This window comes from Talpa europaea (genome assembly GCF_964194135.1).
Source record: "Talpa europaea genome assembly, chromosome: 5".
Taxonomy (NCBI): Eukaryota; Metazoa; Chordata; class Mammalia; order Eulipotyphla; family Talpidae; genus Talpa; species Talpa europaea.
Window position 1 is genome coordinate 41,681,747 of NC_140071.1, and position 13,625 is coordinate 41,695,371.

The following is a 13,625-nucleotide window of genomic DNA, read 5'->3' on the forward strand; positions in this document are numbered from 1 at the left end:
TTTAATAAAGATGTGTTCTTAAGCAATACCTATTTTATTACCATATTCAGTGGTATGGAATTACTAATGAATCGGGAATTTTAGAGCAGGCCTGGAGTCTGAGGACCTCAGGCGGGCTTTTTTTTTGCTTCTTGTCTTTGGTGAGGAAAGAATTCAACGTTGAGCCCAAAGTTACAGAAAAGCAAGAGGTTTATCACTAGGTAGGTAGGAAGAAGAACAGGAAAGCTCTTTGAGTTGAGAGGGTCCTGAGTGGTTGGCCACTGAGGTGGCAAGAACTAGGTGCTTATATGGGTATAGTGTGCAAGGAGTGGGGGTTTGGCTGTTGGGTGTCTCCTGCTGAGACCCGTACGATTGGGCTTGTGGGGTTCTTCTAGGCTACCTCAGTCCATTGGGTTTGTGAGATTCTCCTAGGCTACTGCGTTTATGGGGTTCTCCTAGGCTACCAAGGCTCATTGTGTTTGTCCACATTACCTGGCCTATCTTCCCCAAACTAACCTTAGTCCATTGCTTTAGCATTGTGTAATTGTGTTGGTGTTCTGAACTCTCCAATCAGATTGATAAATGCACCTATGGCTTGGTGTGTTAGGGGAAGGAAGGAAGGGTGCCCTCCTGGTTCCAATCAAGTGTTAATCAGGCTGATAAGTGGATTTATGGGCTTGGGGAATCCTGTTCTGAACTGACTGCCTATACCCACTTCCCAGCTTCCTTCTTTGCTAAGCTCTATAAATAATCTGTTTCAAAGTAAATTAGGTTTTGGTAGGTCTGTCAACTCTTTTAGTTTGTAGGAAACCAGGGAGGACAAACTGAATGATTGAGAATCAGATAATCTGAAGGGAGCTGGCAGATTTTCTTATTCAACTATGTAAAGAGTGAAAAAATGGAGATCCACAGAAATAAATTGATAAATCACAGCTATATGACAATAGTAGGTTTCATAACTCTTACATTCCAGATGGATTTAGTATACGGTGTTGTTGCCTGTTTGTTTTTCTGAGACTCTGAGTGTACATAACCCAACAAATATGTTTTTTAAAACAGTTAAAGTGAAGAGTAGATTCCACTGGATCAGGTAATTCATCTTTCTGCTAAATTATTAGAAAAGAAAATTCACTTTCCCTAGCACATGGGCAATGGGTTAAGGTGGATAGGGAAAGGAAGAACTCTTTCAGCAGCAGACTAGATTCATTCTCCACTGAAGACTTCAAACAGGTGGAATTTATTGCAATGGATTCAGCACAAAATATGGTCAGAAAGAACACTGTTGGACTCCAATTTTTTTTAACCTTTCAGAAATCAGCATGACTCTACTTCATAGAATCTGTAGATATTTAGCAACTTTCTGAAAGGTTAAAAAAATCATGATGTTTGAATGCTATGCAGGACTGTATTTCACAAAAGGTGGCTCTCTTACTGTGTAAGAAAAGATGTCTTGCTGGGTGAGCCTCTTATAGTAGCATTTCAGTTTTAAAGCAATCTGTGTATTGTTGTAGAATCTGCTTATTTCTCATAAATTACCTAATTTAAACCATTCACTAACATAATAATTCAGTCAAAATACAGGAATAAAATATGAACATGAATGTATGCATATTTTATGCATGGTAGAAAGCAGTCACCTTTATTTTCAATGAAATTACAGATAATATCTGTGTGAAAGATTGCTAGAGCCTGGGAAATTTTTAGAGACATGCCTTTATTTATTTTTGTAATAAAATTTGTCAAATTTTAACAGTATTCTATGAAATGAATTAATTGTGATATATTACCATTTTTTGCAAAAGCAGTTGCTTGATATTAAAAAAGACTTGATTATTTACAGAAATGTTTCTTATACAGGTAAAAAAGAGGTTATCCTATCTTTTTCTTAGAATTTGTAAAATATCTGCATTTTTGTAAACATTTGCTAGTTTGGAAATTTAATATGATCATATTGATAACATTTTAATAAGCAATATATTCTCTTTAACAATAAAAACAGTTACTCATTTCACTGCATAGATATGAAATAACAACTTAATCTGGTACTTGGAATTTGAAGATGAAAGTACTAGGTGCTGCTTTAGGATATATATGGAATACTTTAGAAATTTCTTCTTTAGGAAGTAATACTGAGGGAAATTACCATGGAGGAATGGAATTACATGTAGACATTGATTCATAATGTGAAAATTAAAATACTACCATTTTAATAATCAATTAGACTAGATAAAACAAATTATATAATTCATATACCTTTTTTATGTGTGACTATTATCAATCCTAATTAACCATTAGCTTTGTACTATTAGCTAAAATAAAAATTCAGTAATAGTATCCAGTATCACATTGATGTGAAATATTTAGGATAGAATGAAATATTTACTTTATTGAAAATATATTAGACTTCAACAACAGAAAGCCTGATATCACAATAGAAAGCTTGAAAGCTATTCAATAGACAGCTTCTCTTTGTGCATTTATTCTATAATCCGTACTAATTCTTAGTAAAGCAAACAAGATGTATTAAAAACAAAAACAAAAAATCATTCTAGGTCCTCCCCTGGTGGCGTAGGTGGTTGAGCGCAGCACTGTGAAACTTTCCTCAGCCTCTGCAGCACTGGTTCAATCCTGGCGGCCAGCGAGCGTCCCACATGGCACAGCACACCTCTCCTATCTCTCCCGCTGCTCCCTTCAGCAGTATATTTCATCAGTTTGCTGTTCTGTTCCCCACTCTGTCTCTGGTGAATCCTCTCACCCTCCCGCACATCTGGCTTGTACCCCGGTTCTTGTATAAATGAAAAATCTTTTTAAAAAATCTATTTTTATTTATTTTTTAAAAAGATTTATTTATTTATGCATACAAGAGTTGGGGTACAGGCCAGAGGTGCTGGGGGTGAGAGGATTCACCAGAGACGGAATGGGGAACAGAACAGGCAGATTGACTGAAGTACACTGCTGAGGAGAGCAGTGGGCAAGTCAGGAGAGGTCTGCTGTGCCATGTGGGTTGCTCCCTGGCCAGCCGGGGATCAAGCTCATGCTGCAGAGGCTGCAGACAGCTTCACAGTTGTATCTTAACCCGTTGCACCAGCAGGGAGGCCCCATTAAAAAAAAAAATCTATTTTTTTAAAAAATTCTCCATACTCCCTACAAACTGTACAAGTTGCAATTATAAAAAGGGGAAAGAATGGAATGATTGCAAATGTAATCACAAATAATGTTGAATGAAATTAATCAATTACCACTAACTCAAACTATCTTATAAATTTGTTATAAATAACTCTTTTGGGTCTCCCCTGGTGGCGCAGGCGGTTGAGCGCCTCACTGTGAAGCTGTCCGCAGCCTCTGCAGCTCGGGTTCGATCCCAGCCAGCTGGCGAAGGTCCCACATGGCACAGCAGACATCTTCTGTTGTGCCCACTGCTCCCCTCAGCAGTGTATTTCTTCTGTCTGCCTGTTCTGCTCCCTGCTCTGTCTCTGGTGAATCCTCTCACCCTCCTGTGCATCTGGCCTGTACCCTGGTTCTTGTATAAATAAATAAATACATCTTTAAAAAAAAACTCTTTTAATAGATTTGTTTTTAACAACATATAAAAAAAAATTGGTGTCATTTAAAAGGTGTCTTGTAAAAATCTTTGGGGTTTTGATCTTTGATAGCCAACAAAGTTTCCTATTTAATTGACTTCATTTTCATCTATGATCCCCAAAATGTTTGGAAGGATAAACAAATTATAACTTTCTATTTGGCACAATGTATTGCATTATAGATATTGCATTTTAAGTCAGACTGATTATTCCTCTGTATGACCTCATACAACTGCTATACTATCATCATATAGGTCTGTTTCTATATCTCAAAAAGGGATATCCATCCTGTCATTGGCTCCCTTGGGTGACTACCACACAAATTACACTTGATGATTAATGAAATCTAAAATGCTCGTTGGGTTTAAATAATTAGTTTTATTATGTGGTGTCATTTGCTATAAATCTTTCAAGTGAACACCTGTATAAAACTATGATTGTTGGAGATTCCAACTTATTGTTTCCTTACAATTTATTTTTTTCCGGGAGTCTGTTTCTTTTCCAGACTTTCCATCAAGATCCCAGAAGTACTGGAGTTCTTAAAGGAGAGATTAGTATGAAAGTAATGACCACATGTTCTAGAAGACTTCCCTGTATAATGGCTATAATCAAGCTTGTCCACAAAGGGGAATATTACATAAAATTGATAGTGTTCTAAAGGCATTGAAATGTGGATTCAACAGTTTAAAATCACCTGGGTCTCCTGATTTGGGTGTGGCAAGAATTCCCATAAGTTTTCACTCATAAGCACATACATTGTCAGTTGTTCCCATAATGATGCTACTATACTCTGTACCCCACAGGTTGACAGTTTATAGTTCATGTTGTGTGGAAACTGGGGAAAGTCAGATGCCTTGAAGAACATCAAGTATAATAATGAAATGGCTTCATCCTATATCATGCTGATGTCCTAATCTCTTTCTTTATCAAAAAATGTAAATTTAAAATCATACAAAAAAAGTGATAATGAAGGTGAACAATCCCTTCTCTAACTCAGAAACGGTTCCACTTATAACAACTATTAAGACCTGGCCAAGATTACAGGGGCCATAATAGCACAAAGAGCATTGATATTTGTGGAAACAAATTTAAGTTAATTAACTGTGCTCCCTCTTTACTAGCTTTTAATAAAAATTTTGTTCTACTTGAATAGGTTCTAATTTAAATAAACTTTATTTGCTTAGTTAATTACTTTTGTTTCTGAAGTTATTTCTCTAAAGATATTACTAGCAGTTTGGAAAGCATGCTGTTCAGAATTGTTTTGACATATGTGAGTAAAAAAAAAAATGATGCTGAAAATATCAAACAAATGCCTTTGGTTTGGAACATTCATCCTTAAACATCTGTTAAAACAATTGGTATTGCAATAGAATGCAAACAAACACCTCACTTTTGAACCCCACTTGGTTTGAAACTTAAAAATTATAACAAGACAGATGAGCCTTGGTCTCAATTCCTAAAAATGCTTTTTCTTTGCTTATGCCCATGAATAATGCTCTTGGAACAAATAAACTTCATTTCTCAAAGTTGTATACTGGATTTACAATGGTAAAATTTTGCTTTTTGTCTTAGACTTTAATTCGGCATTATTGTCTTATTTTCTGACCACCTAAAAATGACAGATTTTAAAAATCATAAGTGCCATTATTGTTTACACCTTCTTAAAACATCTCAGTTGAGCTATTTGGAAAAGGACTACAATGTATTTACTAACTTTTAACCGTTATAAGTTATGTTTTTGTACTACTTTAGCATAAGACTATATTCTCTATTTTATCTTTTTTTTACACACAGGTTTTTAGGAGATTCACTTTTCTTTTGCTAAGAAAATATACAGAGCAAATTTCCATCCAGCTTCTTTTATCTTGTTTAGAGCTGTACCAAAACCAGAAGCCATTGGTGTCCTCCACAACACCAGCATCCTCAGCAGGTATGTCCAGGGCAGTTGGTGCAGTGACACTAGTAAGTAGGGCTGGAATGACAGTCCCCCCTGTTGTCTCATAGGGCAGCTGCCAGCAGTACACTATTTAAGCATGTTTGGCAGCCTCTGACAAACCATAAGTTGCTATTGATTCGTGAAACTTACTGAGGCATTTCACTATGTGACATCATTGTATTTCCAAGAGCAGAAATCACATACTATGATTTAAGTGGTAATAACAGCCATTGTCTTTGAGTTTAAATGGAAGATTAACCACTGAAACACCAAAGTCATTCAAATTACAGGAAATTCAATTTCATAACTCATGTTCAGTATTATATAATCTCTGAGATGCTATAGGTTGTTTTTCTGTTTAACATTATATCACATTATATTATTGTGTTACGCTATATTAATTAGTGGATGAATGCATTATTGTTTCACAGTCACATATTCTAACAATATTTACTATGTATTGTTAGAATTTGTAACAGTGTTTTAATTATCTTATATGTGTTTATTTGTTCATTCGTTGGTCTGCTCTTTTGAAATTAAAGTCCAATGAGAGTAAGTATTTGGTTACTCATTATTATATCCAGTCTCATCCCAAACTTGGAAAGTATCTACAATATAATAAGTGGCCAATAAGTGTTTGATAATAATCTTAATAAATATAATCTTTACCATGCCTCTGTGTTGTAAGAAGCCTAGATGACCTATAAATAGAGTTGAGTCAGCCTATCATTATACTTCCTTCTGCTGAAATTATTGAGTATCAGTGTTACCCAGCCTTGGTAGACAATCAGAGAGTGTTGCTCTTTAAGAACTTTTAGAAGGAGCTTGCAAGGCTCCTAATGATATGTTTTCCCCAAACTTCTGCATTTCCCTTCCTTGTTCCATGTTGCCACCCTACTGGGCTAATTTGTAGATTGGGTTTTGTGACTGGCAGCCTCTGAGACTTGGTGCAATGAAAATAAACCTCCCTACTTCTAAAGGTGGAGGAGGGGCCCTCCCTCTATACCTGACTGTGAGAAAACACAGGAGCTCAGTGATTGGCCATGACCCACATCTTCAGGAAGGGAGGGACCATGTGCACATTTTCTAAATACTTAGGTTACCAAAGCATTGGGATTTTATTTGCTTGTTCTGTGCTGCTGCAGCTAGGCATCATGCTGGGGAAATGTATTCACAGATTTTGTGCCTGAGAGAGGCAGAGTTTTGATGTGGTGGGAGCAAATATCCCTGCTTCTTCTAAGGCGAGGGAAAAGGGCCTCTACCTACTACAATGGACAGCAAGAATACACAGGGACTCAATGTCCAACAGTCTCCAGATTCATGAGAGGAGGGTCATGGGTTTTCCCTGCCTCTGTATGGTAGTTCTAGAGATATGTGACCTCCAAACATGCTATTTTTATTTATTTTTTAAATTTTTGCATAGAAGAACTGGGGTGTAGGCCAGAGTTGCAGGGGTGAGAGGATTCACCAGAGAGTGGGAAGCAAAACAGGTAGATCGACTGAAATACACTGCGGAGGGGAGCAGCGGGTGAGACAGGAGAGGTCTGTTGTGCCATATGTGGATCAGCAACCTCGCTGGGGATTGAACTCGGGCCTTTGCAGTGATAGCACTGAGACTTAACCCCTTGGACACCAGGAAGTACCAACCCCCAAATATGAACCCATCAAAATTTGTTCCTGACTCTTACACAGATCGCTGTGGTATACACTACACCACTGTTGTATTCTCAGCTCTGCTCTCCCTTACTGTTAATACCATGAGCTTTTGTTTACCCATCTTCAATGATGCAGGTGCATGGTAATGAGGTGATCTCAGTGACAAGTGGATGTGAGTTGTAAGCCACATTTAGAAATTTTCTGGATGTTCTTAAGGAGAGATTTTCCTGGTACAGCTTATTCTGCCATGTTCCTAAGTGTGACCAACAGCTTACTTATTTTTGAGCAAGCAGATTATTTTTTCTGACTTGTATACCAAAATAAAGTGCATCTGACTAGGTCAGGCTCAATAAGGAGGAGTTCCCATTGATTAACTCAAAATGAACTGATTAGGAGAACTTTAATTAAAAATGAAAAATTTCTTCACATGTTGCTTATAATGAATTATAATCATGGGTGTGTTAACATACACATTCTGTCAAACAGGGCAAGAGGGAAAGGTGAGGGACTTTCACATGAGGGCTTATCTTACTAGGTGTCATCTAAGATTTATGTCTACCACAAATAAGTGAATAAAGAAAATAAAATGGAAGCATAAAAATAATTAATATAGAAAAAAGCAAAAAAAAGAGATGAGAAAAATATAAAGTAAAAAACAAGGTGGTAAGTTTAAATTCCACCTTACTAATAATCACATAAATTTAAATTATCTAAAAATGACAATAAAAAATGAGTACCATGTTATACAGGAAAGTGAGACCCAGCTAGCAGCATCCATCATCAAAAAAATATAAAGTATTTACAACAAGCAAATAAAATAGTTATGTTAATATCTTCTGGAACTAATGTTGAGTGACTACTCTGAAAATCAAAACCTTAAGGGGACCTAGTCATATGGTGACACCCCCACACTTTTTATTTTATTTATTTATTTATTTTAATAGAGGCATGTTTTATTTATTTGTTTGTTTGTTTGTTTGTTTTGTTTGTACAAGCACTGGGTACAGTCAGAAGCGGGAGGGTGAGAGAATTCACCAGAGCCAGAGTGGGGAGCAGAGCAGGCAGAAAGACCGAAGCACACTGCTGAGGGGAGAAGCTGGCGGCAGGAGAGGTCTGCGTGCCATGTGGGACCCTCCTCCGGTGGCCGGGGAGCAGCAGGGGATCGAATTGGCACCGCAGAGGCCGCAGGCAGCTTTGCAACCCAGCGCTCAACCGCTGCGCCACCGGGGAGGCGCCACCGGGGAGGCCCCCCACACTTTTTAAATAAATTTTACCTTCCAAAGCTCAACAAGGCTCTCATAATAAATACTGGAGAAAATCTGCTCCTGCTTCTATCAAGGGGGTTAACAAATAAGTCATAGTACCCTGTTCTTTTAATAAGAAATGCAATCAGGAATAAGAGAAATATTCAACTCCAGCCCACTCTAGTAATACAGCACAATGTAAGGGGGTGTGGTGACTCAAAACACATGTGGAACTCGCAATCCAGAGTCATACATTAACTAAAATAATGAAAACAAATTGTGATTCTATGAAATGTTTCAGCTGCTGCAGGATGGGCTCCAGCAATCTCCAGGCCTCTACTGTCGTGGATCCAAGAGGGCCCAATATTCCTCCCTGTGGTCTAGAACCAGGAGGCTTAGGGTTGCCTCTGTTGCTAGAAATGCAGGGCTACATGTCCTGGGGCAACATGGTGGAGGAACCACCCCTGTCCTCTACTTGTGCTGCCAGCCCCTGCTAGCCTGGGCCAATCTGCAGGCAGAATTTTCTGGAGCCAGCAGCCAGAGACCAGTAAAGCAGCTCACACTTGGGGCAGCAGGCAGTGAAACCCAGCCACCCACTGCTAATGGTGGTTGCTTTTGGACCATCCTGAACTTGCCGCACTTCCACATACTGGGGCCATGGAGCAGGAAACCACTGCTGCCACTCAGGCTCCAGGAATCACCCAGGCTGCTCACCTCAGCAAAACTGCTCATGCTCTCTGGCCTCTAGGTGCCCAGGGTTCCTTGTTACACTAGCAAGAATGAATCAGGTGAAGAAATCTCCACACAGCTCTCCATAGTCGTTGGGCCAGTTTGCACTCCTACCAACAGTGCAGGAGAGTTCCTTTTTCTCCACAACCTTGCCAACATTCGTTGTTGCTAGTTTTTTTAATATGTGCCATTCTCACTGCTGTAAGATGGTATCTTCCATATGATCCAGCAATTCCACTCCTAGGCATTTACCCAAAGGACATAGAAACATCAATTCCAAAGAGTACCTGCACCCCTATGTTTATAGCAGCACTGTTTACAATGGCTAAGCTTTGGAAACAATCCAAATGCCCAAAAATAGATGACTGGATCAAGAAGATGTGGTACATATACACCGTGGAATATTACTCAGCATTTAAAAAAGATAAACACATGCAATTTGCAGCAACATGGATGGCGCTGGAAGGGATCATGCTCAGCGAAATAAGCCAGAAAGAAAAAGAAAAATACCAGATGGTCTCACTCATAGCAGGAATCTAGAAAACTTAAATAAGGGACCAGGAAAAAGAATAACTATAAGAAAATGAAAATGAAAATCAACAAACAATTATGAACCAGAGACACTCTATGGGGGGGTGGGGAGGGGAGGGATTGGGGTCAAAATATGGGGGTCGCAATTGTATGGGGAATATAAAAATAAAATTTATAATAAAAAATCATTAAAAAAAGAATGAGTCAGGTGATACTTAATATCACTTACAAAAATGCATATAGCAAAAATGAGCATAAAAAAAGAAAAAGAGGGTGGGATGCCTGGGGACATTTAGTCATTGATATGGATACTCTGGAGGTACGGGGGCTGATTCCTTTTTGGAACACTGCTATTAACCTTGTTCTCTGGGATCCAGACCTGGGAATTCGTAGTCTATGTGCTGTCAAGGAGAGTCACAAGGTGCAGACAGGATTTGGAATGTTGTGCTCTTACTTCTGGGGCTTTCAGACCCACAGAGTCCTGCCAACATTGTCACCATGGTTAAAGGAATTGGGAATGGCTTTCTCATGGCAACAGTTGTGACAAGTCCTGAGATTTCCAAGTCCTTGGCTACATGCCTGATTCACTTCAGCACCTATGGAGGAAGCTCCCAGTCTGGGGTATCAGGTCAACTGCGCTTGAGGTGATTAAAAAAGAAAATCACAGGAAAATAGTCAAGAAGTTGGCATCTATATGTTACTGAAGTTTGCATAGCTACAGCATGAATGTGAAATTATTGGAGATGTATGAGGTAAGGCCTCATGACCAGAATAGAATGGAAAAGGAAAAGATGAGCCATCACCCTCTTCCCCAGGAAGAAGTATATCAAATCCATGAGGACTGGGAACACATGTGCTCCTAAATGTCAGAGGAGGCATCATTTTTTAAAAAGATTTATTTATTTATGCATACAAGAACTGGGGTACAGGCCAGAGGTGCTGGGGGGTAAGATGATTCACCAGAGACAGATTGGGGAACAGAACAGGCAGATTTACTGAAACACACTGCTGAGGGGAGCAGTGGGCAAGACAGGAGTGGTCTGCTGCACCATGTGGGTGGCTCCCTGGTTGGGGATCAAACTCATTCTGCAGAGGCTGGGGATATTTCATAGTGCTGTGCTTAGCGCCTTGGGCCACCAGGGAGGCCTGAGGAGGCATCTTTTTGGCAGACATTCTGGAATGTGTCATCAATGTGCATTACTAATCTAGAAGTTGACTTTGCAGTGGAAGTGTTTTGTTATACCATAATCCAAAACATGTAAAGAACTAAGCAAATTTTTTAAGTGGAAAACCTTAAGCCTGAAAAATTTCCCCTTTATGTTTGAAGTAATTTGAAGAATTTCGGGACTATCTATGTAGGTTATAAAAGACAGAGTTGGCTGTCTATCAGTCATATTTGCTAACAGAGCCATTAGTATCTTAGGAAATGCATCCTTCAGGGTCAATTATGTAATTGACAGTTATTTGTTTATGCATGATACATCACTTATTTTTTGGACAAAGAATCCTGAAGGAAAATCTTTTGGTGAAGTTGTATTGAGGGAAAGATTTTTGCAACTTTCAATTTTTATCTGTAGAAGAGATAATTTCTTACGCTGAAACATCATATGTCCTCATGAGATTACTCAGACCATGTCAGTCATTTAGGGGATATAAATATTTATTTTCCGACCTTGGAAGGAGGAAGAAGTTGAAGAAGCTATGGATGTCAGTGAACCACTGAATTAGCCAATCTTGGAGGTAATGCACCTTGGTATATAAAATCAGAAAACTGAAGACCAAATAGCAGCAGCAAATCATCATAGATAAATAATCATCCTAACTGTAACAGAACTGAACTCACCAATCAAAAGGCACAGATTGGCCGGCTGGATCAGAAAACAAAACAAAACCCAACCATATGCTGTCTTTAGGAGACCAATCTGAGCTCCAAACATAAATATGGACTCCAAGTAATAGGTTGGAAAATATCCTACAAGCAAATTGAGCCCACAAAAGGCAGTGAATATCATATTTATATCACATAAAATAAGCTTCTAACTAAAAAATTAACTATTGACAGGAATGTACATTATGTAATAAATATCGGTTCAGTACCTCTGGATAAATATAACATATTTTTCTAAGGGCTACAAACAGGCTAAGCCACAACTTGAGTAAAGGCCTACTATTATTGAACAATATGATATTGAAAAAAGAAAGGAGACCTGCAGTAGGGTCTTATTTATTTTCCTGCTAATAGGGTCTTATTTATTTTCTCCTCAGGGAGAAATTTTAACAATACATTTTAAAATGAATGTGATTCTTCTTTTAAAAAGAATAAATATTTTTGTTGAAAAAATAAAAAGCTTAAACAAGTTATCTAAAATTCTAATTTAAAGAGTAAAAATATAAAAGTGAATTATTTGGTAAAAATAAAGTGATAAATGAGTATGTATCCATTTTAGTTGATAGCCTCAAATTGGAAACAATCCAAATATCCATCAATAAGAGAATAGGAAGCAAAATATTTGCACATTTATATGATGGAATCCTACTCAGCGATTTAAAAACACTTATTGAAATACATAAATTACTAATCTTAAAAACTTTGTGCTGAAGAAGAGATTCATACATGATAGTACACAATATGTGAGTTTATATTAAACTTTAGAACAACATAAAATTAATTTCTGATGATAGAATCATAATAGTGATATTCCATGTGGATAAGAGACTAAATGGAATGAGCATGAGGCAACCTTTTGAGTGATGAAAATGTCCTACATCATAACTAGGTTGTCAGTGACATGTGTGAATGCATTCATTAAATCATATTGAATTGTGGAAATAGTATGTGTATTTCACTGTGGTAAAATTTTACTTGGGTAGAAATATATAGGTTGCTTTCAACAAAAAAGTGAAATGAGTGGGAGGATTTTTACCTGTACATAAACTATTCCTTCATATATATGGCATGGCAATATGAGTACATATGTCATACTTTTCATATTGTGGCAACAAAATATAATTGTCCTATACTTAGGAAACAACTGCTTAACTGGTTATGCAAACATTGATTTTTGGAATTATGAGTGTCTTACTAAGAATACTAGAAAAAAATTGGCAGTCCCTCAATAATCTTTGATGTCTATGTGAAAAGTCAAGAGATCAATAGGTTATCAGTGGTGTAGCAAAAAGAACTCTGAAATAGTTTAATTGGTTGTGTTTGTCAGCAACCCCCAAACCTGCATGCTCTAAATAGGTTATGTCATCCACCACAGAAAGACAGACATGCTTCAGTGCATAAGATTTTCAGTGGAAAGAACTTTAATCCAATTAGTGTGTGATAGAGAAAAGAGAAGAGAACACAGTTTAAATGTTTTCTTATGAAACACCCAAAGTTACCCATTCCTCGTGAATGCATAAATGCCCAGTCAACCAGGGTTGGACCAAAGCAGGATCACCAAGACCCAAAAGCTTGCTGCATGTTTAAGGGACAGAAAGGGCCAGGTAAGTCTGGAAGGAAAAGAGCTATATCAAAACTCAAGTCAAAATAATGGCTGTGATTGTCAGCCTCCCCATGGGTCTCTCACCCATGTCTGTTTCAAATATCTGCTTCCATGTCCCCAGGTACCTGGCACCAGTCCAAGGCAAGAAGCAAGCTCCCTTTCTTCACATGTCCCCTGCTCCATAGGCCTCCTTCCGTCTTCTTGGTTTCATCTCTCTTGGCTTCTTCTTCCTGTTCTGCCCTTTTCTCAGTCTTTTCTAGCTTTACCTCCCTGCTAAGCTCCACCCTTCCTAAGGTTCAGTCTGGTAACCTGGAACCTCCCCTTTCCATAGGGATTACCCTGTTATAGTGGGACCTTAAAGGATGTTCTTTCGCTCACCATTCATCCATTCATTTAACAAGCATGTGAATTTCTGTGATATTCCTAATATGCAAAGCAGAGAAATACCCATGTCTAAAATACACCCATGTCTAAAATA